The sequence below is a fragment of the Rhinolophus sinicus genome, linkage group LG15, assembly GCF_036562045.2.
Source record: "Rhinolophus sinicus isolate RSC01 linkage group LG15, ASM3656204v1, whole genome shotgun sequence".
In the NCBI taxonomy this organism is placed as follows: domain Eukaryota; kingdom Metazoa; phylum Chordata; class Mammalia; order Chiroptera; family Rhinolophidae; genus Rhinolophus; species Rhinolophus sinicus.
In genome coordinates, this window is record NC_133764.1 from 42,850,448 (window position 1) to 42,877,369 (window position 26,922).

The 26,922-nt window shown below is 44.8% G+C and overlaps 1 long non-coding RNA gene across 1 annotated transcript in view; it reads right to left on the reverse strand.

Annotated features, from left to right (window-relative positions):
• LOC141568821 (uncharacterized) overlaps positions 1 to 26,217 on the reverse strand; it is a 43,348-nt gene extending 17,131 nt beyond the window's left edge. Inside the window, exon 1 of the long non-coding RNA XR_012492036.1 lies at positions 26,033 to 26,217. This is a non-coding gene — a long non-coding RNA (uncharacterized LOC141568821). The remainder of the gene's footprint in view (positions 1 to 26,032) is intronic.
• Positions 26,218 to 26,922: the final 705 nt, after the last annotated feature.

Sequence of the window (26,922 nt, forward strand, 5' to 3'; positions counted from 1 at the left end):
TTCTCTTCTTCCCACATTCACCCCTTCTTGAGTGGGGGTCTTGGGAAGGTAGAAAAAGAGGCAGTTTGCTAGGACAGTAATGCCCCAGGTTGTCCTGTAAGAGGCTGTGGATAACGGCAAAGCCAATGTTTTTGGTCTTTGGGAGGTTTCACTCTGACAACTCAGCAGGAGCCAGAGTACCCAGGGTTGGGGCTGGGATGAAGCCCTTCAGGATGAAGCCAGGACCCTGCAGGGAGAAGCAAGCGCCTGAAAGAAGGGAGAAACAGGCCAAGAAGATCCCAGACTGGGAAGCACAGAAGGAGGAGGGCAGTCAGAGAGAGAAGACTCTCCCAGGCGTTCAGCAAAAAAAATCAGCTGTTACCGTCTGAACTCTGTTTTTTGGGGTGGCCTGTGGGTAAGTCTTTGTGCAATAGTTTACACCACCACACTGCTGCATGTCAGGAGCATTGCCAAGGGGTCCATCCTATGCTGAAACTCTGCCTGCTTTCTCTGGCGGGCCATGAAGAGCCCAAGAAGGACAGCATAATAATAATAATAACAGCAAACAGGGATTAAGTGCTTACCGCAAGTCAGGTGCTGGTCTAAGAACTTCATACTATTTGCTCATCTAATCTACTCAACAGCCCTCAAGGGGCATAGCTATTATCCTCATTTTACTGATAAGGACACAGAGGAGCATAGAGGTTAAGGAATTTGCCCAAGGCCACACAACTAGATGTTAGGGAAAGCTTAAGTTCAAATTCAGACACTCTACCATTTTCCCAAAAATAAGGCCTAGCCAGAAATTCAGGTCTAATGTGTTTTAAAGCAAAAATTAATGTAAGATCCGGTATTATATATTATATTATATTATATTATATTATATTATATTATATTATATTTTATTTTATTTTATTTTATTTTATTTTATTTTATTTTATTTTATTTTATTATACCAGGTCTTATAGTAAAATAAGACCGGGTCTTATATTAATTTTTGTTCTAAAAGACGCATTAGTGCTGATTGTCCGGCTAGGTCTTATTTTCGGGGAAACAGGGTAGCTCTGAGGAAAGACCAGGGGCCAGAATCAAAGCTGAGGATTAGAGCCTGTGGCCATGTCAAGGAGTTTGGAACAAGGAGACAAGATGAAAGGGAAAGATCAGGGGCAAAAGTGAGTGATGTGGGAGAACTTGAATGATTGCCTAGAACATTCTCTGGCATTCAGGACTCGTTTGGGTGGTATAAAGAGTATGGGGCATGGTGTGTGGATGATTCTACTTGGTTTGGTGGACCAGGACTAGTAGACAAACTGGGTAACCAGCAGCCATTACATTAGGGAGTGAGATACTTACAGGCTCCTACCTCCCCACCCGCTGCTTCTGCATGTGACCTTTTTCCCCCCACTCTGACCCTTTCACTATATTAACTAGGAGGACCCCATCAATTAATCAACAAATATTAATTCAGAGCCTCCCGTGAGCAGGGCACTGTCCTAGGTGCCAGGAGCGTGTGGCAGTGAATACAACAGAATCCTGCCATTCGACGCTTGCACTCAAATGGATCCAGAGGAAGACATTTTCAGCCAGAAACGGAGTCAGTGAATGAGATGAACACATCCAAAGGGATGATTTGAAAATAAAAGTCCAAATGTAGTCTAGGAACTAAGCAATGTTTTTACAGCCCTTCTGTGCCAATCTGTAGGGAACCTCAGCGTTAAGAAAACCAATTTGATGATTTTAGGAAATTTTCTTGCATGTGGTACAAGTCTTTTAAGGTTTAGCTGAACATCAGTAGGTTGTTCCAATAAACTCATCATAATCAGTCATTTGTGTCACCTTTTATGAGTCCCATATTTTTTAGTGATAATATGTGAATGCACTTTGCATATTATTGTGCCATCCTCAAACGATAGCTACGGTTCGTGATACTTTTCAGTGACAGCATTTGTGTGAGTGGCTGTGTGCCATTCATTAATTTATGTATTCATCAAGCAATTATTGAGAGCCTGCGCCGTACTGGGCATGGGATGGTAAAGAAGACAAATGCTTTGCCCTCAAGGGACTGTGGTATGGTGGGGACACAAATAAGGAGCAGACAAATACCACAGGAAACATGGCACTGAATGTACAAGTACCTACCCAGTACTAAGGAAGACCTGGATTTGAGGATAAGGGAAGACAGCGTGGAGGAAGGGACATCTGAGCCGAGACCTGCAGGAGGGCTAGGAGCAGGCAATCAAGTACCCAAATAAAAAACATGCTATCACTTCTGGAAAGAACAAACACTCCAGATTCAGAAAAACCAAGTGTGGATCCTAGCTGACCCAATGGGTACTGTTGGGCAAATTCTTTCATTCATCTGAGCCTTTGCTTCCCGATTCATAAGAGTATAGGTAACATTTACTTTGCAGGCTCAGTTTAAGGATTACTTGTAAATTGCCTAGTACAGTGCCTGGTGCACGGTAAGTGCTTACTAAGTGGGAACCATTGTTCTTATGTTAGTGGTAAGTCAATACACATTCATTTCTTTCAACAGAGCAGGAGTAGCCCCGAGCTGAGAGGCATGAGGCCAGGGAATAGAAAGTAAAAACATTGCCATATTTCTTCATTAAAACCTGGCTTCGCTTTGGAAATGGGAAGATTTTTCCTCCCTCTCCTCCCATACGTGGTGATTAACTAACCTACTGCAAAGTGGGAGAAATGCCACTTTCCCCTCCAATAAATAATAAGGTGAAATTTTGCTACATGCTCTAGGCCATCCCTGGTCTCATCTTTGTGAACCAGCAGGAAACCTCTCTTGAGTGCGGGGGTGGCTGTAATTGAATCATTTGGCATGAAATTGGGGAATGCACCATAATAAATCAGACCTACTCCTGCATCCTCACAGAAGTAGGTACCTAAGAGAACCTGGTGCCAGATCTAGCTGGGAACACCCAGCTGCTGGGGCCACGGGAGGTTATGGCGCTTCTGCACAGTTGGCAGAAATATACTTCTTGGCACTGTTGCAAGGAAGGATGTTGAGAGGTCATCCCCCCTGTGCTCTGGCTCCAGGTAGCCCTGCATTAACCTGCTGAACACGGATCAAATCTGTGATATGTTCAAAGATGTGCTTAAGAAAGAAGATTCCTCAGCCAGCAAAATCAGATAGTGAGAAACGCCAAGGCTCTGAGTCTGACAGTCTTGGGACCAAAGCTTTATTCCATTTCTTACTAGCTGTGTGTCTTTGGGCAAGTTACTCAACTTCACTGAGCTTCCTTGTTCATAAAAATGGAAATTATAAGAATACTACTGTATTATTGTCCTATTGCTGATGTAACAAGTTGCCGCAAATTTAGTAGCTTAAAACAACACAGATTTACTCTTATAGTTCTGGAGATGAGAAGTCTGAACCCCAATTCACTGGGCTAAAGTCAAGATGTCAGCAGGACTGGTTCCTTCTGGAAGTTCTGAGAGGAGGATCCATTTCTTTGTTTATTTCAACTTTTCGTGGCCACCTGGATAATCCAGGCTAATCTCCATCTCAGGATTCTTAACTTAATCAGACCTGTGAAGGCCCTTTTTCTATATAAAACTACATTCACAGGTTCTAGGGATTAGGATACAGACATATTCGGTGGGAGGCATTATTCAGCCTACAGCAACTACCAAAGGACAAAAGGAGACATTCCTATGAAACATCTAACACAGTTCCTGGGACCCAACAGGCCCTAGGTAACTTCCTGTTTTCTCTTCTCACTTCCCCCAGGACACCCCAGAGGGACTATCATATAACATGCCCTGCATGGCATAAATGGTGCCCTCCAGCTCCAAGGCCGCTGTTTGCCCACCTGGAAGATGCATACCTTCACATTGAGACTGATTGTTCCCAGCCCTGTGATGCGTTACCTCTGGCCATCAGAGGTCATTCTTCTAGTCAGGGGTCACTTGCTTGCAAGCAAGAAGAAGATACTCAAACTAGATGAAGTCATTGTAAGTCATCAGTAAGTGGTTGAGCATCCAGCGACAGGAAACTGAGCCACAGTGGACTGAGGGCTCTCCCCCAGCTCTCCCTCTGGACCACGTGCTCTTGCATCGCTGCTTCTCTCTGCTCGTGCTCTCAAAGACCAGCTTCCAGGCAAGGCTCTAGAGCCTTGCTCCCACACCATCAGCTTGCCCACGGGTCTGGCTGAACTTGGCACCGACTCTGGCCCCATGTTGTGTGACTTTTCCTTGCCCGATGCCATCTTATCCAACCAGTCTCTATAGCCTTTTATTCAATTTCCCAATAGAAATAATGGATTGACTCGCTGTGTCCTAGAGACTTGTCTTAGTCAATTTGGGCTGCTATAGCACAGTGCCACAGACTGAGTGGCTCATAACAAAAGAAATTTTTTTTTCTCCCAGTTCTGGAAGTGGGAAGAGTTCTGGATTGCACTCTGCCTGCCGACTACTCACTGTACCCTCACATGGCAGAAAGAGAGAGAGGAAGCAACTCTCTCATAACTCACATGGGCACTAATCCCAGTCATGAAGGCTCCACCCTCATGCTCTCTCCCAATCCTAGCTCCCATAGGCTCTACCTTCTAGTACCATCACATCCAGGTAGGGTTTTAACATATGAATTTTGGGTGGGACACAAACAGTGTCCATAACAATCTCCCTGAGTTAGGTGTTCACCCCTGGCTCAATTGGCTGTGTGTGGTTAGGGGCTGAGATGACATAGCATAAGCCTAGGCTTTTGGGAAGGTGAGGGAGAGTAATTTCCAAAAAAAGGCAGTCTGGGCTGGACATTCACTCTAAAACATATGTGCTTGACAACCACCCATCTCTGAAAAGGCTACAAAACTCTGCTAATATTCAAAAGTAACCATTAGTTTTATTAGTGCTTGGAATACCCAATGATCATTAATAATAAACTGCCTAATCATTAAGAATGAAAACTCCATAAATTGCTAATCACAAATTTCCACTGCCTTGCCCTACAGCCAACAGCCTCGCATAGTAAAAGATACCATCAGGGCCAAGAATCTAACGCTGCCAGCTGCTAAGAAGCAAAGCTGTCCATTTCCTCCAAAGATCCATGAAGATCAAAACATAAATGAGAGTGCCCCATTGTAGGATTTTAGGAATATCCTTCTATATTCTTAGACCATCATTGTCCAAAAAGACAAGTAACCTAAGCTCTGCTGCTTGCGCTTGCAATGATTAATGCAAAATTTGCCCATTTAAGGAAATATGGAGTTGAATCTTGACCTCAGAAACTCCATAATTAAAAGGCAAGCAGAAAAAGAGAAAGACTCTGATCAATGAAAGAACTCAGCCATACCCCAGTATCACGTCCTGCAGGGTATCAATGGTGTCATTTGTCACTAAGATCTGTGGGCCTCATAAACACAAGACTGTTCTCCCAAAAAGGAGATGGGACATTCCCGTATAAGTAAGCCACCCCCACTTCCTCCAGTCAATGGAAAGGTTGCTAAATAAAGTTTGCTTGCTCCCATCTGGGCCCCTCTAGTCCTCATGTGTTTCAAATGCACTGGAGAAATGGAGGTAGTTTAGGAGACTCCCAATTGGAGCAATAAAACGCCTGTCCATCAGGGAGGAGAAAGGGCATTCTTCTAGGCCAGAGTTGACAGGGTCTTGCCTCTCTCTGCTGAGCCCAGTGTAACAGAACACAGAGAAAACGAGAGTGGGATGCGTGCTGGGTATGTTTATCAGCCCGTTTCCGATTCTGGGTCTGAAATCAAACAGCCAAGGACCTGCATGCTTTGAATTTTAATCTGTCCCTTTAGGGCAGTCACAGGTTACGAACACAGAGAACGAATTCTGGGTACTGTGAGCTGTCTATGTACATATCTTTATCCCTTGTGCTTCCCTTTACCAAGGCCTCGGCATAGAGGTCCTCCCGCTCTTATTTTAGCCAAAATTCTTATGCCAATGAGAGAGAGAGAGAGAGAGAGAGAGAGAGAGAGAAATTTTTATTTCCATCCAATAAAGACGTTCTGACCGTGCTCTAGGGGTAACAGAGTAGCTGATGAAATCTCATGTCCTCTCTCAAACAGTTATCTACTCTGACATCTCGGTCCCCAAGTGAGCGAGTTGGGAAAGGCCTTTGTTTATCACTGGAGCTTGGCCACCATGAAAACAGGTTCTCAGTTTTCAAACTCTCTTCTCCATGGTGGCGAAAAGAAACCGAATGGTGTTCTGTGGGGTCTCACAGTTGAAATGGGAATTCAAATGAATATCAAAAAACGAAAACATTAGAACTTTGTGAGTAGCCATTGATCTTAGACATTGTGAATTTATGTATTCTTTTTATGTTGCCTTACGTTATACATTCCAATATCTTTGGCCATGCTCTGCATTCTGAAAAGTTATGTGTTGTCTATAGATGTGAGAGACAGAGTTCTAAATTATGAGGAGGGGGGAAAAGACACATTTTCTGAGCAGGAAAAGATGATACCACAAGCAGCTCCTAAAGTCCTTATAAATCAAAGCACCTGACGCTCAACGTGGCTGTGAGAAGATCTGACTCTCAGCCAAATCTAAGTGTACATACTTGGCAAGTGTGTAGTCGACATAACAAGTGGCTGATTGGGACTTAATCCTATTTAACTTGCAAATATGAAAAGAGAAAGAAATTGAGATAAGTTTTTTCAAGGCAAATTGGTTTTATTTTTGCAGAATCAAAGGGCAGTACTGCTTTCTTTTCCCATTTCAGAGACTATTCAAGACATCCATTTAAATCTAATCAAAGGCTTCTCTTGCATACTGCAGTGGTGTTTCAGAAATTATGGGCGACCAACCACCTTACAACTCAAAAAATGTGATACCGTGTTATTTTTTTTAATTTAATATCTGCTTTGGTAAACGGGTTAAACGATTGAGGAAGCCCACAAACCTCATGTTAATTATACTTCCTCTGGATTCAACCTTCTCAGGAGGGAAATCTTTGACCGTGAGCCATTTATGCAAACACAATTGTAGAAAAGAACCCTAATTTGCACACAGACATTTATCCTTGTACCTTTCCCACGTTAAACCAGTCTCAATGCTAAATGGACCCTTGCAGTTCATTGATTTCTTTCTCCATTGCCTTCAAGGACAAAATTTCCTAGAAACAGAGCTACGTACTAGGAGACTTAACTGTGCAAAGTCGATTGAAAAAGCTGAAAATAATAGATATTCTCCCCGGGGATGGACAATGGTGCATTTTTTGGAGCCAGGAGGGTAATCTCACTGGAAACTAAGGGACACTGAGAGCTGTACCCAGCAGCCTAAAATTCTAAAACTACATTTGACCTGCTCTTTACTCTGCCTCTAATGCCCATCTTTTAGCCTCGTCCTCATCTTTGTCAACTGCCCATCCTTCGAGGCCCAGCCACAAGGACCCTTCCTCTCTAAAACCTTATTGGCCTTATTGGCCAGATGAAGATAATCTCAGAGAAGAAAAGTTTTTCCCTGGGGATGGATAAATAATAGTCTGAACATGGCAATGGGGACCAAGAGCAAGGCCAATATTCGTTCTACACCCCATTGAACAGGACACCAGGCTTCATCTGCTCTTGCCCACTTGACCACGTTTTCCCAAGGGCCAAGGCTGTATTTCCAGGACTTCTCACGGAGCCGGGGACATAATCAGCTCTCAGAAGACTGTTGAATGGATGAATGATGGAGGACATGTACCCTTAGACACAAAGAAAGATGGGTACTGGTGTTCTCTAAATTAGGAGCCATTGAGCGTGACAGGACCCAGAGGGGTTCTGAAGGCAGGAACCCCTAAAAAGGGAAGTACTGATTGACTCCATAGCTCAGACACAAACCCTGTGCCATGAGCCAGTCTCTGGCACCTGTAGTGTTTTGACCTGCTCCCCAGAAATTCATAGTCTTTTTTATTTTCTCACCCTCAGCCCTAAGATCAAAATTGTGCACTCTATCTAACTAACCCAAATAGACCAACCACAATACAACTATTCAGCTGAAAATGGGACCATTAAAATCTGTTTGAAGGTGTTGACACTTGGCTGGCCTTACTATTGAAAAATCACTAAACATTGGTGAGTGAGCACGTGTAGCCTTCCTTTTCCCATTCCTCAGTGCACATCAAAGGCTTTGAGTGTCTCCACTCTGAGCCGCGTTCTGGACTTCCGGCCCTCTAGCCCCATGGGAGAATTTGGACGTTTAATGTAAGAAAAACTAAAAGAAAAGAACGCTGGTTTTCCTGGTCCCCACACCCCTCACAAGAACTAATATCAAATGCAGTGGGGAGATGAGCAGAAAGAATAAGAGTCTCGTACAGCTCAGCCCTCAGAATAGTTTCCTCCACCTTGTGAAGGTTCTTCCCAGCATTTTCCTCTGCTCTGAGCACCCGTTCCTTCCACAGCCACTGCCCTGTCCCATGTGTGCACATACACAACCATTCATAACAACTCCTCCCTGCCAGTGCTCCAGCCAGACAAACGTGGGGCCTCTGTGATGCGTCAGTTTATCGAGGCTGAACTCAGCTTCCCAAAATTTCCTTCCCTGTGTGCTTCCAGTTAGGGTGGAGCACACAGCAGGCTCTTATGAAATATTGGGAGGGAGGGAGCGGCAGCCATGCTGTGTGTGTCCACTTGGAAGGTTGGGGCAGAGTCACACGCTGCTTTTGTAACTTAACAGGTTATTGCTTATCTAATGAATTACCTCATTGGCCCTGGGACCACTGTGGTGCCTGCAAGTGCCCCCACCTTCTCCTGGGCCCTCCTTCAGCTTCTCCTACTCCAGGTCCAGCATGTGTTCAGCTCTGTGATGAAGGGCTCCTGCTTCCCCTACAGGGTACCTACATCATCAAGGTTGGACGCAGTGAGAACTGACATGGGTTCTGGTCTGTCTTCACGGGGCTTTCCTCATGCTCATGGTGGCAGCTTGTGTTGACTCTCCCCCACCTGAAGTCCATCTTCCTTTCCTGAGAGCCTGTCCTCAGAACTACCAGCTCCAGCATAGGATTTCAAATTCAAGGACGACAGCCTAGCAGAGACTGTTTAACTAACTTGCACAGCTGAGAAAGGTCTAATCCTGTAACTATGTGTATATCCCCTAGGGTTCTGCTTCTCTGACTGAACCCTGTATTGTTTATATTTTTATTTTATATATATATTATGATGGCTTGACATCTTTAAATCCTTTCAGGTTAGGAAAAGACTGTCCCTCTTGCGGCTAGCCAATTCTTAGAGCTAGCAAAGGACTCAACTGGGAGCATGCCTTTGACGTGCAGTCTAACCAGTTCAGAGCCATGCCTCCTCTAACTGACCCATATACCCCAGGAGGCAATATTCTTCAATCATCCCAGGGCCCAGTACCAGGCAACTAGGGACCCCCTCTATATCCTGAAGCCCACCAAAGTTATTAAACTATCCAATCCTAAGCTGCCTTGCCTTTCCCATGGAAACTGTGGTAAAGACCATGGCCTTGGCTCTCCCTTTGCTCCTCCCTTGGTCTCCTGACAGACATTGATGTTTCCCCATGTGGCCCTGCGTGGCATGCTGTGCCTCCTGTTCCTAGGACCTGTAAGTACAACAAATTTTGCTTTCTTGAGCCTCTCCTGTGACTCCTCTTAGGACCACACCTGACTGACCATAACATAAAAGAACACAGGGCAAGACTTGACTTATACTACATAGATGCTAGAAGACTCTTCTCTTCTCCAACAGTTCTGCATGCCCTGGGGCTGGACCACTGTGTCATTCTTTCACTATTACTGAAACATGATAAAGTTCTATCTACCTTCTCTGCACTGGATATTATCTTTAGTTGCCCCATACTCTTTCACCCCCACTTCTTGATTATAGCCACCCTATGGCAAGTAAAAGAACCAAATATCGCTCTATAAAGGTGCCCAAGCTGGGGCCATAGCAGTCTTTTTATCCTGGAGCTGACAAAGAATACTGTCTTGCTTTGGGGGTCATGGAGGAAGCCAAGCAGAGAGGGAGAGATGAGAGAGACACCAAGAGACAGAGAGAGAGAGAAACAGAGACTCAGTCTTGCGATCCTTCCTTTCATACCCATATACAAAAAAAACAAAAAACAAAACAAATAACTTGTTTTTAGCCAGCTCCATTTCTTCCCCTAGACATCCACCATCACACGCTCCTGATTTTCCTCATGAGATCAGTCATATGAAACAGGGGACACTGGTGCAAGGTCATGCCTCATCCCATCTGTGACTTGTTTCCTAAACTACAAATCCCTCAATACTGCAAAGGACTCCACCATCCACTAAGAGGGGAAACAGACACTATGGGCTGAATTGTGTCCCTTCCCAAATTCGTATGTTGAAGCCCGAACGCTGTGTACCTCAGAATGTGTGTCAGGAGATAGGGCTTCACATGATGATTAAATTAAAATGAGGCCTTTAGACTAGGCCCTAAGCCAATGTGATTGGTGTTTTTATAAGAAGAGGAAATTCAGACACACAGAGAGACACAAGGGAGGCACACACATAGAGGAAAGGCCATATGAAGAAGACACAGGGAGAAGGTGGCCATCTGAAAGCCAAGGAAAGAGACTGCAGAAGAAATCAACACTGCCAACAATTTGATCTCAGAACTGTGAGAAAATAAATTTCTGTGGTTGAAGCCACCCAATCTGTGGTATTTTGTTATGTTAGCCCTAGCAAACTAGTACACTAACCATACATCTCATTGAAGAGTTATAGTGTCTGCTAACAGGGTAAAGGTTCTATGAAGTCCTGCCAAAAGGTGACTGTTTACCTTAAAAATGAACCTCCCGGATGTCTGTATTTATTCCCTGCACAAAAGTGCATTATCAAGACTGATTGCAGAGAAAAGACCATCTGGATATCAGTGAAAATTATGTTTTGCTCTTCAGAAATAAAGAGCTGGATAAATAATTGTCAAAATCATCATCCAAATTATAAAAAAGGAGGTATGTTGTAAAAATGTGGAAGGCTTCATGGTGCAATGATAAATGCGCCAAAGTTAAAACCCAAGTCCAGATTCTATTTCTTACCTGACTCAGTGACCTTGTTCAAGTATCTTCTCTTCTGTGACCTCAGTGTCCCCATTTGTAAAGTGAGTGGACTGGGTAGGTGATCCCGTCCACTAGATTTTTGCCTGGGTAACCAAATGCCGGTTTGCCAAGATATCTTAGTGTTTCTCTAGTTAGCCTGTCAAAGTGTCCTGCTCTTGGTGTCTAGCATTCAGGTTGAAGTGTTCCTGTGGTTGCCATTTTAAATTTGAAAGCACACCTCATAACTAAGTGCCCAACTCTTCCCTGATTCTTCCAGTGTTTCTGATCTTTAATTTTTCTAATCTTTCGCTATTGTAACAGAATAACACTTGGATAAATTACCAGGATGTCCCACCTCCCCACATTTCCTTTATCCTTTGTCCTTCTCTGTCCACAAATCTGAGCATCCATTCTACGTCAGTCATCTTAGGGAAGGGATCACATAGCAAAAATACAAAGAATAAATGAGTCAATTTTTGGCTTTTGGAATGAAAATTATAAATACTGAGTAATTTAGGGCATAAAAGAGATAGGAAAAACAGCAAAGCTGGACAGACTAGCTGGACATTTCCTGGAAAGTCTTCTGATTCCAAAATTGGAAAGCAAAACTCTTTCTATCCCCTTCCCTTCTCAAAAATCATCTCAAAATAGCAAAAAGAGCAAAATACATGAGGAAAAATGCCTTATTAAATGAGGCTGCAAATGATCTGTAAAATCAAACTGTGACATATAGAAATGAAGAAGGACTGAGGAATGAAAAATGGCACGGCAGAGAAAGGTCAAGGCTGAGCGCCCAGAGAAAAAGATCATGAGAAGCAAACCAGTTCATCCCCTCAGACCCTCAGAAAGGGAAAAAAGGAGTTGAGGCAACCTCAAAAGGAGGGGTACTGAAAAAGGGGGACTTCTTGAAAATCTGTATAAAGAACACATGGGCCCTGTGAGAACCATAATCCAAGATGGCCCCCAATGATCCCCATTTCCTGCTATTCACATTATTTCCTCCCACACTGTACCAGGGTCAGTCTGTGTGACCAACAGAACATGGCAGAAGCAATGTAAGTCATTTCTAAGATTAGGTTATAAAAGACACACTGAAGCTTCTCTCTCTCTCCCCCTTATCACTAGCTCTCGGGCTAGTGTAGGACTTCTCAGCAGCAATACTGGAAGCTACAAGATAATGAAGCAACAGCTTAACATTCTGACTAAAAAGCTATTTTCAGCCCAAAGGTCTTGCTCTGGCCAAGCTATCAATCAAGTGTGAGCTCAGAATACAGATACTTTCAGACATTCATGGACTCAGAAATTTACCTCCTTGCACGCCTGTCTTAAGAAATTACCAGAACCTTTTCTCAGCCAACATGAAGAATTAAATCATGAAAAACAGAGCAATGGGGTGGAGGAAACAGTTTTTAACACAGACGAAAAGTAAGGGAACCCCAGGATGATAGCGATTCAGCAAGCTAGGACAGGTTAGAACAGGAGGACAGAGAACTGACTCCAAGAGGAATGTTTCCAGGGGAAAATAAAGGTTTGATTGGGTGCAAATTTGTACTAAAAACTGCTTCAGAGAATTACTGGAGGATATGAGGAGGTGTGGCCAGAAATGCAAAGAAAACAAGAAAAGAAATAAAATGTCACAATTATTGACTTTCTAGAAGAGTTGTTCAAGAAAGGACAGAAGGTTGCAGTGCACTCAATAGTGAACAATAATAGTATAGTTATAATAATGAAACACTTGATTGTCAAAAACTGTAATATAACTAAATTGAAAAAAATGAGAAAGTTGCAGGGATGAACAAAAGCAAAAATTCTCATCTACCATAACAGGAATTAAGTAGAGAATGCCTAAAGTGGACAGATCAAAAGAGAGCCATAAACACATCTTATTTCGGAACCTGGAGAAATAGCTTTTAAAATATGGAAGAGGATGCCTCTGCGGATTGAGGAGTAGAGGAAGGGGAGAAGGGAGCTAGGATGCTTATGTTTTTCATCATAAGACTTTCAGTACTATTTGTCCTTCATGGATTGATGCCCAGATGAGAAGGAGGACACTTTGGGAATGACAGCGTGGATGGCACCAAATCTCCACTCGAGACTCGGGCATTACATAAGACTCCTAGAATTTGCCTTGCCACTAGAAAACGGAAAGGAACCCCAAACAGACCAATAAGTGTCCCAGATCCAGCAGTATAGGGCTTGAAATAAAAATTAAATTCAATCATAGGAAAGTGAAATTAAGTTTCTAAACTGCCAGAAAGAATGGACTGATATTCATACTTGCTAATAGCCTGGCTCAATAGAAATCTCTGCCGTGGTGAAAATATTCTGTCCTATCCAATGCAATAGCCATTAGTCATGTGTGGCTACTGAGCACTTGAAATGTGGCCAGTGTGTCTGAGGAACTGAATTTTTTATTTTATTTAACTTTAATTAATTTAAATTTAAATAGCCACATGTGGCTAATGGCTACCATATTGGATGGCAGAGAAGAGTGTCATTCCCAAAGTCAGTCTGTCATTCAATAAATATCAGTATCCACTGTGCACCAGGCTCGGTTCAAGGATATTGAACACAACATTCCTAGTCTCTTTGCTCACAGGCAAGCAGGTGAGACAAAAAATCATCACTGCAGTTAGTGTATTATTAAAAGTTATGGTAAGTGCAAGGAAGGAAGAGGATAGGGTGGTATAAGAGAGTATAGTTGTGGCCGTTAATTTAGATCGAGGAGGCCTCTCAGGAAAAAAATAAAAAGAACAGGTAGGAATTAAAAATCTGACTGAAGGCCAGGGTATCTGCAGCCCAGGGTGTGAGAGGCAACAAGGAACATGAGTTAAGACTGGAGAGGTGAGCAAAGACCAGATTGTAAGGATTTCATAGGCCAAGTTGGGCTCTCAGAATTTAGGCTAAGTGACATGAGCAGAAAAGCTTTCAATGGAAGTGACATGCACACATTTCCATTTTTAAAAGACCGCTCCAGGGGTGGTGCGGAGAATGCAACGAGAGGGCAGAGTAAAGTGGCAAAGATTTGCAGAAGGCTGTGCTGAGTGGGGGTCTTGGGGAGAGGTGACAGGGACAGTTACTCAGGCCAAGCTGAATGGAGGCAGCCGGTTTGCAGAGATGTGGACAGGTTCCAGATGTTTTGGGGGAAGAGTCAATAGAGTGATGGATTGGGTGTGGGAGGGGATGGAGAGGGATGTCAAGGAGACTCCTTGTTTCCGGCATAAGCAAATGAGTGTACACTGTTGCTGAGAGGGGAGCAGCTATAGGGGAACTGACGTAAGGAAGGGTCATGGGCTGATGCTCCAGTGATCTAATCAGTCAGTGCTACAGGCCTCTGTTCTCCACTTTGCCCCTGGCCATCACCCAGTCTTGGAAGGAACTCCAAGGAACTCCCCTTGGGTCCTCCCTCCCTGGATCTGTGCTTCTGCTCACAGCTCATTCCTCAGCAACTGCACCCTTTGGTGGCCAAGCTCCTGCTCCCAGTCCCCACATATCAATCTCACTGCAATCGGGTTTTTACAGCAGAGCCTTACTCTCACCTGGAGTTCTTACCACCAATTGGTGCTTCTCGACGCCCCATGCTTGTGCTGAGAGGGACAGGATGGGTCCCCAGGAGCCTGTCCCAAGCTTCCAGAGTAAGGACCCCATGCTCAGGACAGGGCCAGGGGCTCATCATAAGGAGCAGGACACAGGAGTGGGCTGGATTCAGAGTGAGGGGCCTGGGGAGATCCCAGGATGAGAGGACAACTGGAAATCTGGGGAAGAGCCACAGCAGCAGGGGCAGGGAGCAGAAACAGAGCCCAAGCAGAATGGAAGGCAAGGAGAGGCAGCAAGGCAGAGAGCCTCTTTGGGAGGGACACTCAGGGAGACTCCCTGGACAGTGGTTACAAGGCAAGGGGACCTTTGACGGCCTGCGTGCAAAGGAGCTTCAGGGAGGACTCAGGGAAAGCATTTCCTGATTAACTCTGAAAAGCTTGATCCATTCTCCTTTACGCAGCAGAGGCACCGCACCCCAAACTCAGAAAAACCTCACTCCTGAGGACCACCTGACCGGAGCACATATGTACTGAACAAGCTGAGCCTGCTGGGTACTCTGGGGCTGTGCGGCCCTGACCATATCTCTCAGGTCCAGCCAGTCCACAGGCCCAGCCATGACCCCAAAGACTCCCCAAGGCTTCACTCAGGGCCAGAAGGGTTTATGGGGGTGGCCGTCAGCACAGGGGGAAGGGTGGTGGTGGTCCTGGCACAGCCCTGGAAAGAGGAGTTGGCTGGAATAAGAGCTCCATTGCAATCTCTGCAAGGTGGTGTGAGCAGAAGCCAGCACTGCTTCATAGCCTATCGTTCTTTGCTTTCCAGTGTGTCACATATTTGCCTCGGCATAAATGTCACCTCCTCCAGGAGGGCCTCCCAACACCCCACACTAGGTAAGTTCCCCCTGACATGTATTTCCACAGATGCCTTGTGCTTCTTTCTCTCAGTGCTTATCAACTTTCTAGCAATTGCCTTTTGACTTGCCTATATTCCCCCGCTGGACCTCCCCACCATGAGCTCAGGGACCACATGTGTCTTGCTCATTGTAGTATCCACACCTGTCACACTGCGGTGCAAGTGTACTCACTTTCCAATTTCAATCTTATTTTAGTAAGGGACCCAGCTCCTTCCTCAGGGAAGACACCTTACCACCTCTGCCCTCCATCCAGTGTGAGACCTCCTCCAGGAACGCAGAAGAGGCTGAAATTACCTAAAAACAGAGAAATACTGCATTCGTGGGTCTATCATCCATAAATTGGCCTAGCTAGGAAACAACTAATACACACACTTGAACATCCTAAGCAAAGGATCCCAAGATCAGCGTCACATCTTTCCTATCACAGGTTAAAAATGTTTGGACTAAGATGTTGCAGGCACATTTATATTAAAGTTTCTAACAGAAGCAACAACATCTCTTCAGTTTTACAGAAGCTGTCAGATGCCACTACAATATTCATTGTCTTTTCTCTGGACTTAAATCATTTTCTCAGCCACGGGGACCATCAGTTTAGAATCTGATGTACAGCTATCAGAGAGAATAACAGACACTTGCTGCTCCAACCCTGACTCCTAAAATAAGATAATAATTCTTTTGACACCTCAGAGAATATACCATCAGTTGGTCAAAAATGGATGAAGTCATCTGACTATATTTCCAAGACCCAGTGGGAGTTGATTTAAGCACACTTGTTTTAAAGAGTTGGAGGAGTGCGGGCCAGCCCGGTGGCTCAGGTGGTTGGAGCACCGAGCTCCTGATGCCGAGGTCTCAGGTTCGTTTCCCACATGGGCCAGTGAGCTGCGCCCTCTACAGCTAAGATTGTGAGCAACAGTTAAGATTGTGAACAACTGCTCTCCCTGGAGCTGGGCTGCCATAAGCAGGCCGAGGTCAGCGTCAGCGCCGGCGCTGGCTGCTGTGCTGCCAGGACCGGCCGGTGGTCAGCATGAGAGGCCGTGAGCTGCTGTGAGCAGCCAACTGTGGTGACCGACTGCCTCAGCCGGGGGGAGCACAAGGCTCATAATTCCAGCGTGGGCCAGGGAGCTGTGCCCTACACAACTAGACTGAGAAACAACGGCTTGAACCGGAATGGGGGGCGGGAGGCACAAGAAGGGGGGAAAAATAATAACAAGGCGGGGGAGGAGAGTGCTGATTCTTAAATCTAGAAAAGTCATGGTTTTACTGATTGACCGCAGGCTAAGACCATGTTAATTTTATTTCAGATGTGTGTATCCAAGTTAAGAGAGGTTGTCGTGAAAGGTTTAAATCCTAAATCAAATGTTCTTTCCAATAAGGTCATTAGTGACAGGCTGAAATGTTGCAAGGGATGTATTACATGATGGATGTTGGTCATTTATTCAAAGAAAAAAATGCTACAATGAGCCTAAAGGGTCATTTCCCAAACCACAAGGTATTCTCAAGAGGCAAAGCTGCTGAGTGATAAAATCCAAATTGCCCCCCTCCCTCCTCTTGCCACATTAATTACTCCTGCACTTTGCAAGGACAAGCAGCCTGCTGGTGCTCCACTGTCTCCCCAAGTTGCCTAGCTAAGGAACTTAGAGCCACACGTTTGAACAAATGCTCTTCAGTAGATCACCAAACCCCAGGAAAGGGAGAAGGAAGGGAACCCTTCACAGCCAGACAGGTCTGGGGGCTTTGCCTCAGCATGGTGTTTAGGGACACCTCTGTATTTGGGAATAACCAAGGATACACTGGGTCAACGGGGGATGTGCGTCAAATTCCACTAGATGGTACAAGACCTGTCATTGGGGTATTAAGTAATAATACCATTGCTATAGCCCCAGCTTCTGCAACTGTAATAATCAGACATCTGCAGAATCCCTGAAGTCTTGATGACCAATCTAAGGTTCCACAGAGCATAGTTCAAAAACCACTGAGGAGTGTGAGTTTGCATGGGTGTAGGCAAGGTCAAAGCCTGACCCCACCACTTCCAAGCTGGGTGACCATGTATAAATGGTGCCACAAAGTAAACAACCTTCCCCTCGTATACCCCAAGTCTTCCCAGAATCCCCTGTTTCACCTCAAAGACTGATGATATTCTCATTGACAAGTAACTATAATAATCAACTAGCAACAGGGATGCAATAAGCAGAATACCTCATAGATAAATAAGGATAGAGATAGAGACAGAGAGATTTATAATTTGCAAAGCATTTTCAACATATGTTGCCTCACACCCTCCTCCTGACAACCTTACATGAAAGGGAGGGAGGGAGCACAGGGCTATTGCCCTATGTTATAGACCAAGGAGCTAAAGTTCAGAGACAGGAAACAACTGCCCCAAAACTACACAACAAAGAAAGACATGTGCCAGGATTAAGACTGGGAGTTTCTGTCGCCAGCTCCAATGTTCTCTTCCCTACTCAGTGCAGCCTCCTCACCCAGCACCTAAAAGTACCCATCAGTTAGCACACACATGGGTACATCGTCATTCACGGTCCACTACAAGAAGCCGGCAGTCAGCCTGGGATCCCAGGGAAAAATGGCGTACCAAGCCACATCACTACCTGGGCTGAGATTTCTGAGGGATGGCGCAAATAAATTGTCTCTTGCATAATACCCAAACCCATTTCTTGAGTTCTCAAATCAGGGTTCATGGATAGCCATGGAAATGGCCACATTATGGTGATCTGCTGCTCTTGACTCCTCTCTTTCACAATGTTGGATTCTCTGTTCTGAAACTATGTGGAAAAGTCATTATCAAAGGAAACTTCTCTCATTATAAATTGCCAGTATGAACAAGTCATCTCTGATATCACAGTCAAGTGGCATTGAATATTGGAAAACTATTTGCTATTCACAAATCTTCCTGGACTGGTTACTTCAAGCTATATTAACAAAGCATAAAAAACTAGAAAGTCAAATAGCAGGGCAGCCTCTCTCCTTCTCACACATGGAGAAAACACTTCCTTCCTATTTAGGTCTTTCCAGACCTCTGGATTCAGAGGGAAGAACCCTCCGTCTTGTAAGTGGTCAGCCTTGACTAGGTTTGGGAAACTCATGTTCCTTTCCCAGAAGATCCCATGTGCCTGGGCTTCCCTACCAGTGAGGGATCTTGAAGATGATCTTATCTTACAACCCCCCTTTACAGATGAGAAAAACTGAGGCCAGTGGAGGTGAAGCCCCTTGCCCAAAGACAATCAGCAATTCACAGTATGAGCTAGGACGTGGATAAAGAGGACACTGGATAAACCAAACATCAGGTGTTGTTCCTGACTGTACAATAATATATTCAACCATTTTATTTCTTTTGGTAAGCATAGCTGCTTTGTACCACCAAGCTAAGCTCTGTGCCTCATGTGACCTTTACGTTGCTAGGACAAAAGATATGGATTATTGGCCTCGTTTTACAGACGAGGAAGCTGAGGCTGAGCGGTCAACAACCAGCAAGAAGCAGGCTCAGAACCCAAACCTCGTTTTGCCCGGCTACAAAGTGCCTGCTCATTCTCCTTCCCCACCCTTGGAGTCTGTAGAGGCATTCAGTTGGGGTGGTCTGGAGGCTGCAGCTCACCTGGATTCTGGAAGTACGGTTCCCGGTAGGCTGCTGAGCACCTAGTCCTTGCTCTCATAGCAAAGAACTCTTTCTGCTTAGCTGTCAGTGGAGCCTGCAGCCCACCTGAAGATATGGGGGTCATTCTCCTGGCCATTTCCCAGAAGGCACCTTTTATGAATGGAGTAGCTAGGAGTCCCCACCTTTAACCTGTTACCACCATGCCTGAGCCCCAGATGCATATCTTGCCTGCTCTGGCACTAGGAAGTCAGTCAACTTCAAAGACTTTCCTTGGGAGAAATAGAAACCTCCTGGGCCAAGAAATAGGGCCAAGGTCTAGGAGGAACATGCAACTAAGACCCATGTGACTCAGACTGCCACCTGAAACCTGCCTCCCAATGGCACAAATGCCCTCCAGACCAGGCAGCCTGCCTCCCCTGGGCCCTGGGCTCCACTCTGCAGGAGTCTGTCTGCTCACTCAGAGGAACGGCAGACTGCCTCTGTATGCTGGTGGGAAAAGCAGAGCAATTGATTTTGTTTAGGAGAATTTTATGTTAGTCCTTTTTATTATCTCAAGAAGGGTCATGAAATCCTCTAAAGCAAAATCAATTACAGCCAAGCTCCGGGAGGCGAGATCAGCCCTTTGGCTTATGAGCAACAGGCTCGTGCCCACATGAGAAGCCTCAGCCCTTGAGCGGCCGCTGCTGCTCTCCCTGCTGGCTTGGATCCACGTCACCCTCTGCCCTCTATAGAGCTCTCTCATCAGCTTATGGGATGGCCCTGCCCCAAGACCCTCAGTAATTGATGGGGCTGAGGGTGGACACCTGGGTCAAGCTGGACCAATTGATTCCCTCTCCCAGAAATTAGGCAGTTCACCCAGAGCTTCTGAATGTGGCGAGAATAAAAGCGATATTAACCCTGTCACTTGAGAAGATGGCACTCTCTGCCACAGGCTCCAAAGGCAGAGAAAGCCCATTTGAGCAGAGGAAGAAGCAACTGGTGGGTGGAAAGAAGACGAAACAAATGACAGAGTTTGGCAAGTCTTCAGACCCTCCAACTGGGCTTGACTTCCAGAAGGAATTCAGGTGTATCAGTTGTCCCCCTTTTCTCAGTTATGCTGGCTCAATCTGGTTTATGTTGTTTGCAGCCAAATATTAGAAGTATTTTTTCCCTCAGTTTGCTTGGTAAATATCAGAAAAATACCCCACAAATTTGTTTCATTATTTCATTAAGAAATAGTATGTTATATGAAATATACAAAATAAGTAAAGCCACAGAGACAGAAAGCAAATTGGTGGTTGGCAGGGGCTGGGGGAAAGGGTTAATGTGGAATGAATACTTTAATAAGTATGTGGCTTCCTTTGGGGGTGATGAAAATGTTTTAGAACTTGATATAGGTGCACAACATTGGGAATATACCGATACCACTGAATTGTACACTTTTAGGTGGTTAATTTCATGTTATATAAATTTCACTTCAATATTTTTAAAAAAGGAAACAGTATATTATACCTATGAATACCAGGAAGTTCCATTAAAGATGCAGAATTTACTAACTTACTGAAGTAACTCATTCATTAGTTCATTTATTCATTACTCAACAAATAAATAGTAAGCATTGACTGTGCCAAGCACTGTGCTGAGGACACTGAGCAACACTGAGACAGTTCTTGCCTCAAAGAACTTAGAAAGGACAAGTAACAAGCTGTAATTAAAGTGCTGCAAGGGCACCCATTGTTTTTGTCCTGTAGCAAACACTCCTCCCTTTCTTCTGGCAATAGAATTATCCTTTGCAACAGGCAGCGCATTCTCTGTGACTGAGAAGGGAGGCTGGTTCTACCCACTCCTCCCAAGAGGTCAATCAGAATACCCCTGGTTACAATGATTGGTTCAAAAATGGACACATGACCAAAGATGAGCCAATCAGAATCTCCTGGAAACTTTTCTGCCGTTGCTAACCTGAAAGACCCTGTCTTTCCACTGGTGTTGCTAAGCAGTAGGATGCAAGTATGGGATGCTGGTGGCCATCTTGTCCATCAGTGGAGATAATTGGTCCAAGAAATTGAGGATGCAGGGGGGAGACAGACAGACAGACAGAAGGACAGACTCAGAGCCCTAAAATTAGCTGCCCCACTGATGTTTCCAGTAGTTGAGCCAAGAAATACTCTTCCTGTGTGACTTAAGCTACTTTAAGTTGTATTCTACCACTTTTATTTCAAATTCTTTCCTTGCAAGGAGGACAAGTACTATGACATGGGATGTGCCTGGTACCACGGAAGCTAATAGCAGGATCATTTATTAGAAGATCACAGGGTGTATGAAGGGCCTTGTCTTATCATTTATATGTACATCTAGACTTCACTATTGACTATTGAACACTTATGCTCAAACTGCTGTTGCTGAATATTGCTACATCATGATTTCTAAAATGTTTTATGTCCATTGATGCTTGGGAAACACTATACCACAACATACTGTTTCTAAGCCTATAAGAAAAATAGTCTATAAGGGAGATACTCCTGGGGCCTCTGGTTGGCAGAGTATTGAGAGAATAGCAAGCTGAAGCCACACAACAATCCTGGTAGAGCAAGGGGACCCTCAGGCGCTGGCATCTCAGAAGAGCCTAAATTGATCATGAACCTTTGGCATCCTGCATCATGTCCTTCATCCCAGCGGGACTCAGGCTGGTTTCCTAGCAACCCTGCTCTCTTCCTGTTCACCCACCCAGAATTGCAGTCCTTTTCTTCCTCTGTAGGCTACTGGGTTCACACCCTGATGGTCTGATTCTCAAAGTCTCAGAGAAACTACCTTTTCTCTCTCTTAACTGCCCTCCAAGAAGGGAATTTTCACTGGTCATCACGTGAGACATTTACACACAGCTTTCTGAGTTTTTAACATGCTTCCACTTTTCTTTCTTCATCAGATGCTCACTGCCACCTTATGAGGTAGGAATCATTCTCTCCATTTTACAGATGAGGAAACTGAGGTTCAGAAGAGCTGAGTATCTTGCCTAAGTTCACACAGCTAGCAAATGAAGGAACTCTGGTAGGTCAGTTAAAAGTCACCCCATCACAACAGACTGCATTCCACATGAATAGTCATAGACCAAACACTCTCCTACTCTGGTTTCTGGACTTTTCCAGGTCATTCTATCATCAGTCTCATTGAAACTTTGTGCCTTTTGCTATTTTAACTGGACTCTGACCCTGCTTTACTATCCTGGATGGTGTGTCGATATCCTGCCCACATTCTGAGGGACATCAAGTCTCCTTCTCTTTTCCTTCTCAGTCGTGGACACCACAGGATGTCAAAGGGTCATAGGTATAGGCCAATAGTTGAAAAGTGCCAAATTCAGGAAGCCTTTTGACAACCAGAAGGTCGAGGTGCCTCTGGGACAGTTACGGATAATATTTAAGTTGACAATAGCAATACACACAATAATTCAGGGTGTGACTGACATTTCCAAAACTATTGTGGGCTTTGTAGCAAAGATAACTTGACCCCAGCAGGACTCTGCCCTGGTTTCCTGGGATAGGCTGAGGGGCACGTTCCACCAAGGCTGGGGGTCTTTTGAAGAAACCAGAAGCAAAGCAGTTTCTTCCAAAAAAAGCCATGGAGTAAGCGGAGGAGATGGTGCAAACTTGTTCAACTCAATTTACAATTCTGAGAAAAACTCCAGGAGACGTTCTGTCGCAATGTCAGCCACAGCAGTTGTCTGTGGTAGGGCTGGACTTTCTGAGCCCATTTGCCAACTCCTACTAACAAAAGTCTATCTGTGCACAACAGTGCACGTTTATGTGCATGTGTGTCCCTATGCATGTGTGTAGTTTTATGATCGTGGCATAGAACTTCCTGTTTTTTAGGCCCCAAGCAGAGAAGAGTTGGCAATTTCACTTGGGTCGAACTAATGTTTGGAAAAATGGAAAATTCCGTATTTATGGATGATTTATTTGCAACCCTTCTCTGAAGAAGTGCTTTTCGAAACCAACAAGCAGGGGTGGCCAGTTAGCTCAATTGGTTAGAGCGTGGTGCTAACACCAAGTGTTGCTGGTTCAATCCCCGCATGGGCCACTGTGAGCTGCGCCCTCCTTAAAAAAAATAAGTAAATAAATAAATAAAATAAAAATAAACCAACAAGCAATCCAAAAGAATGATTTGGTTTTTATTTGACTGTTACTTCCCATCACACCCTAATCTATACCTGGCAGCCCCTGCAGAAGGGCTTACAAAGCCCTTTCAAAGGCATCATCTGCTGGAATCAAGTCAGACCCGTGCTCTCTCTGAATCCATTTTTCCCATTTGCTGGTGAGATTATCCTATTCTCTGCTTCTGTCTCCTTGCTGTGGATTCAAGTACATCCTCTGCTTCCTGAAGGCGGCCAGGACTTAGGTCCAGCCTGCCATTCCACCCGTGGCTTCTCAGACTGGAAGTGGTTTTCTTTTCTTCTCTCCCCTCCACAGACCCTCTCACCTCCCTGCTCCCTTGCTCTGCCCCACTCAGTGCCACCACACTACAGGACGGCTTTTGCAAATGTTTTTAAATGTCTAGGAAATGTATTACAATGAAAATGCTTGTCATTTTTATCCAGATCTGTTCTGCTAAAAATGTGGGCAGTCTTGAGAAAACCTCAAAAAGGCAGTGCTGCTTTCAGGGAGAAGAGGCTCAGGGAGAAGTTGGAGCCTCACAACCTTGTTGAGGACCTGGGAGACGGCAATCCAGAAAGGGACAGAGTCGCCAGAAGTGGGGCAAACCCAGAAAAGGCAAAAAGAAGAGTCTTCAGGATTGGATTTGCCCCAGGAGGGCTTTTCCAGAGAAAACACCCTGAAGTGGCACAGCCTGAGGCTGGCAATGCAGCCCCAGGTTTAGACATCACTTCTGGCCATCGTGCAGGAGGAAGGCCAGGGTTGAAAAGAGGAAAAGGAAGTGGGAGGAGGGAGTCAGGAGATTAATTATGCTGGGCCTTGGGTCCCAACTATGATGGGGGATTATATGACTCCCTTACTTCTTACAAAACAGGCCATTTGACCAAAACAAGGCTCCTGAACTTGGCAGAGTTATGTGAAGGGTGCGGTATTTGGGACACAATTATGCTAAAAAAATTATTTGTTGTTTATCTGAAATTCAAATTTAACTAGGATTCTGTATTTTATCTGGTATTCATAGGAGCAGGGAAAGCTCCCAGAAGAGATACAGCACCAACCGCCCAGCCTGGGAGATATCTCCCTTCACCCACACGTCTCCCCAAAGGCTAAACCCACGCTACTCTTAGCACAGATGAGAGACATGCTCACCGATCCAAGAAAACATCAAGAAGGTCTCAGGATGAACACCCAAGGGAGAAGTGTCAGTTCCCTTCCCAGTCCCCGGCCTCCGTGCTCCCCAGCTTCTCCTACTCAGGCCGGGCTCCGTGCCAGCTGCCAGACTGAGGTTCTGGGCATAAATGATTTAAGTACATCCCCACACTTCAACCCATCATTGCCAGGAGGTACCGTGTACAGGCTCAGAGATGCAGTTCTGGTCCCCACAGCAGCCTTTTTAAAGAACAACTGTTTATTTTCATCTCAACTACGCAAATGATAGATGTGAATGATTATACAAGTGAGTTGCTGTAAAAAAAAAAAATAGAACACAGAGAAAATTCTAAATGAAAGAACATGACACAATGCTATTATGCTGATATGTTCTCTTGCAGTCTTTTTATATGCCTCTCTGAACTTCTTTTTACATAGCTGGCGTCGTATCACGTACCCAGGGTTTTTTTCTTGCTTTTTTTCACTCAAGTTGTTTTTTCATTTGACTTCATGCCATTCAATTCAACTTCAGTCAATAAATATTTACCAAATGCCTACTACCAGCCCCGCACTGTGTGTAGAGCAATAAACAAGCCTGACACAGTCTCTGCCCTGTGAAGCTTATAGTTCAGGGTGGGGGTCAGACACTGAACCGGCGAGCTAATGAAATTGTCTCCTACAAAGTTTGTGGTATAATTCAATTTTAAATTCTGCTTTTGAGGAAACATGTTCCTAAAAATGCAGAGAGAACATTTTAAAGAGTTATATTTAAAGTGTATATTTTGTGTATGACTCTAGTGGTAGAACACCAAAATGAAAATACAGGCCTGATTGTACATTATTGTTGACTCACATAAAACCTGGGGTTTCCTAGGTTTGCCTCTTAACAAAATCTATGATAATGGTGGGGCCAAAACACATCCTTCTACAGCACAATTTTCAGTGGCAGCTTAGCATTCCTTTGTGTGAATAGACCATAAATTCGTTACTCCTTTATTGCTAAATATTTAAGTTGATTCTAAATATTTACTTTTACAATAGCAAAGCAATGAACATCTTCATGCATGAATATCTGTGTGTGCGAATCTGATTGTCTTTGGGATCAATTCTATAGTCCAACTACTCCAAATCTCTGTCTTGGTGCAGAGACTAGCTAGTTATACACAAAACTCATTTCCTCATCCTCCTGGACACATGTTAAACTACATATCCCAGACTCCTTTGTAGTTAGTCATGACCATGTGACTGATTTCTGGCCAATGGAACTGAGGTGGGAGTAATGTCTCACACAGGCCTGGTCCACAAAACCTCCCAGGCATGCTCTTCTGTGTGCTTTCCCCTTCTTCTAAGAGTCCTTAGAAGCCACATGTTGAAAATGGCAACCCACAAGATAGAAGGACCTGAGTGCCCAAATCACCAGTTAGAGAAGAGCTACCTGCTTGCTGGTCAGGATCACCCATTTTGAACATTAAGCCACTGATATCTGAAGTTGCATCTGCCTAACCGCTCATGTTAACTGAAACAGGAATCCTGCCCCAACTCCCCACACCTGAATCCAGTCCCTATTGGGCATCTCATGTGGTAGAAATGCCATGCCCCCTACTCCAACATTCCCTCCCCAGCCACCTGTGCTCTTCCCCAATTTCACCAAGGACCCATGACCCCGTCTTGTTCTTGGCAGTCTTCCTCCCTGGTCTAAATGCTGGGCCTCAATTGAAGCTGTTCTACCCAGCCACTCACCTGGAAAGACCCTGGTGAAAGCTGCCAGCTTCCTGTCCTGGGACTTGCCTTGTATTCTCTGCACCTGGAAGGCCAGCACCACTTTCTTCCATGGAACAAAAAGAATCTACACAAGTCACGGGATAAATAAACCCACAGCTTACAAATAACCTATTCTCCAGGCTCACTGGCACACGTTCCATGCCCAGAAACCTCTATGTCATTTTGTTTCTATGTCTCTTTCATCAGAAAACAAAATGGATAATACAGCCCTGTTCTGGAGAGAGCTGTGGGTTACTGTGAATGGAAGCATCTGAATACGACTGCCCAGCTGCCTGGGGATTGGGTCAGCAGGAGATGCCAGTTTTGCAGTCCCTGTCTCAAAGCCCCTTCCTCCCACTGTGCATGGAGTGGAGTCTGGGTAGTTGGGAAACAAATATTCAAGTATTCCTTCCGCAGAGGCTGCTGGCTGGCCTATCATTGTGCTGTGATTGCCATCTGGTGGCAAAGAGTGTGTGAGCATTCCTGGTAGGCACCAAGAGGACCCAACGGACTACCGCCAGCCTCCAAAGAGCACCAGAAAATGATGGTGAAAATCAAAGGTGCTTTCTCCCACTGCTTCTCAAACCCTTTCCTTTGCACTCCACCCCCCACCCCCAAAAAAAATCCCTGCTTCCTATTTAAGCTCCTGCAAATCATTTGCTTTGAGAATTATCTGCAACTGGCTCTTTTATTCCTTTATTAGTAAAATGATACATGCATATCATTTAAAACATTTTTTAAGACTTCAAAGAAGACAAATCACCCAAATCCACCTCTCAGGAACAGCCGGCGTTAGCACTTGGGACAAGTCACTGCAGACATCTCCCTGTGCTACCCACTCTCAGAGAAGCAGCATGGCTTCTAGTGGT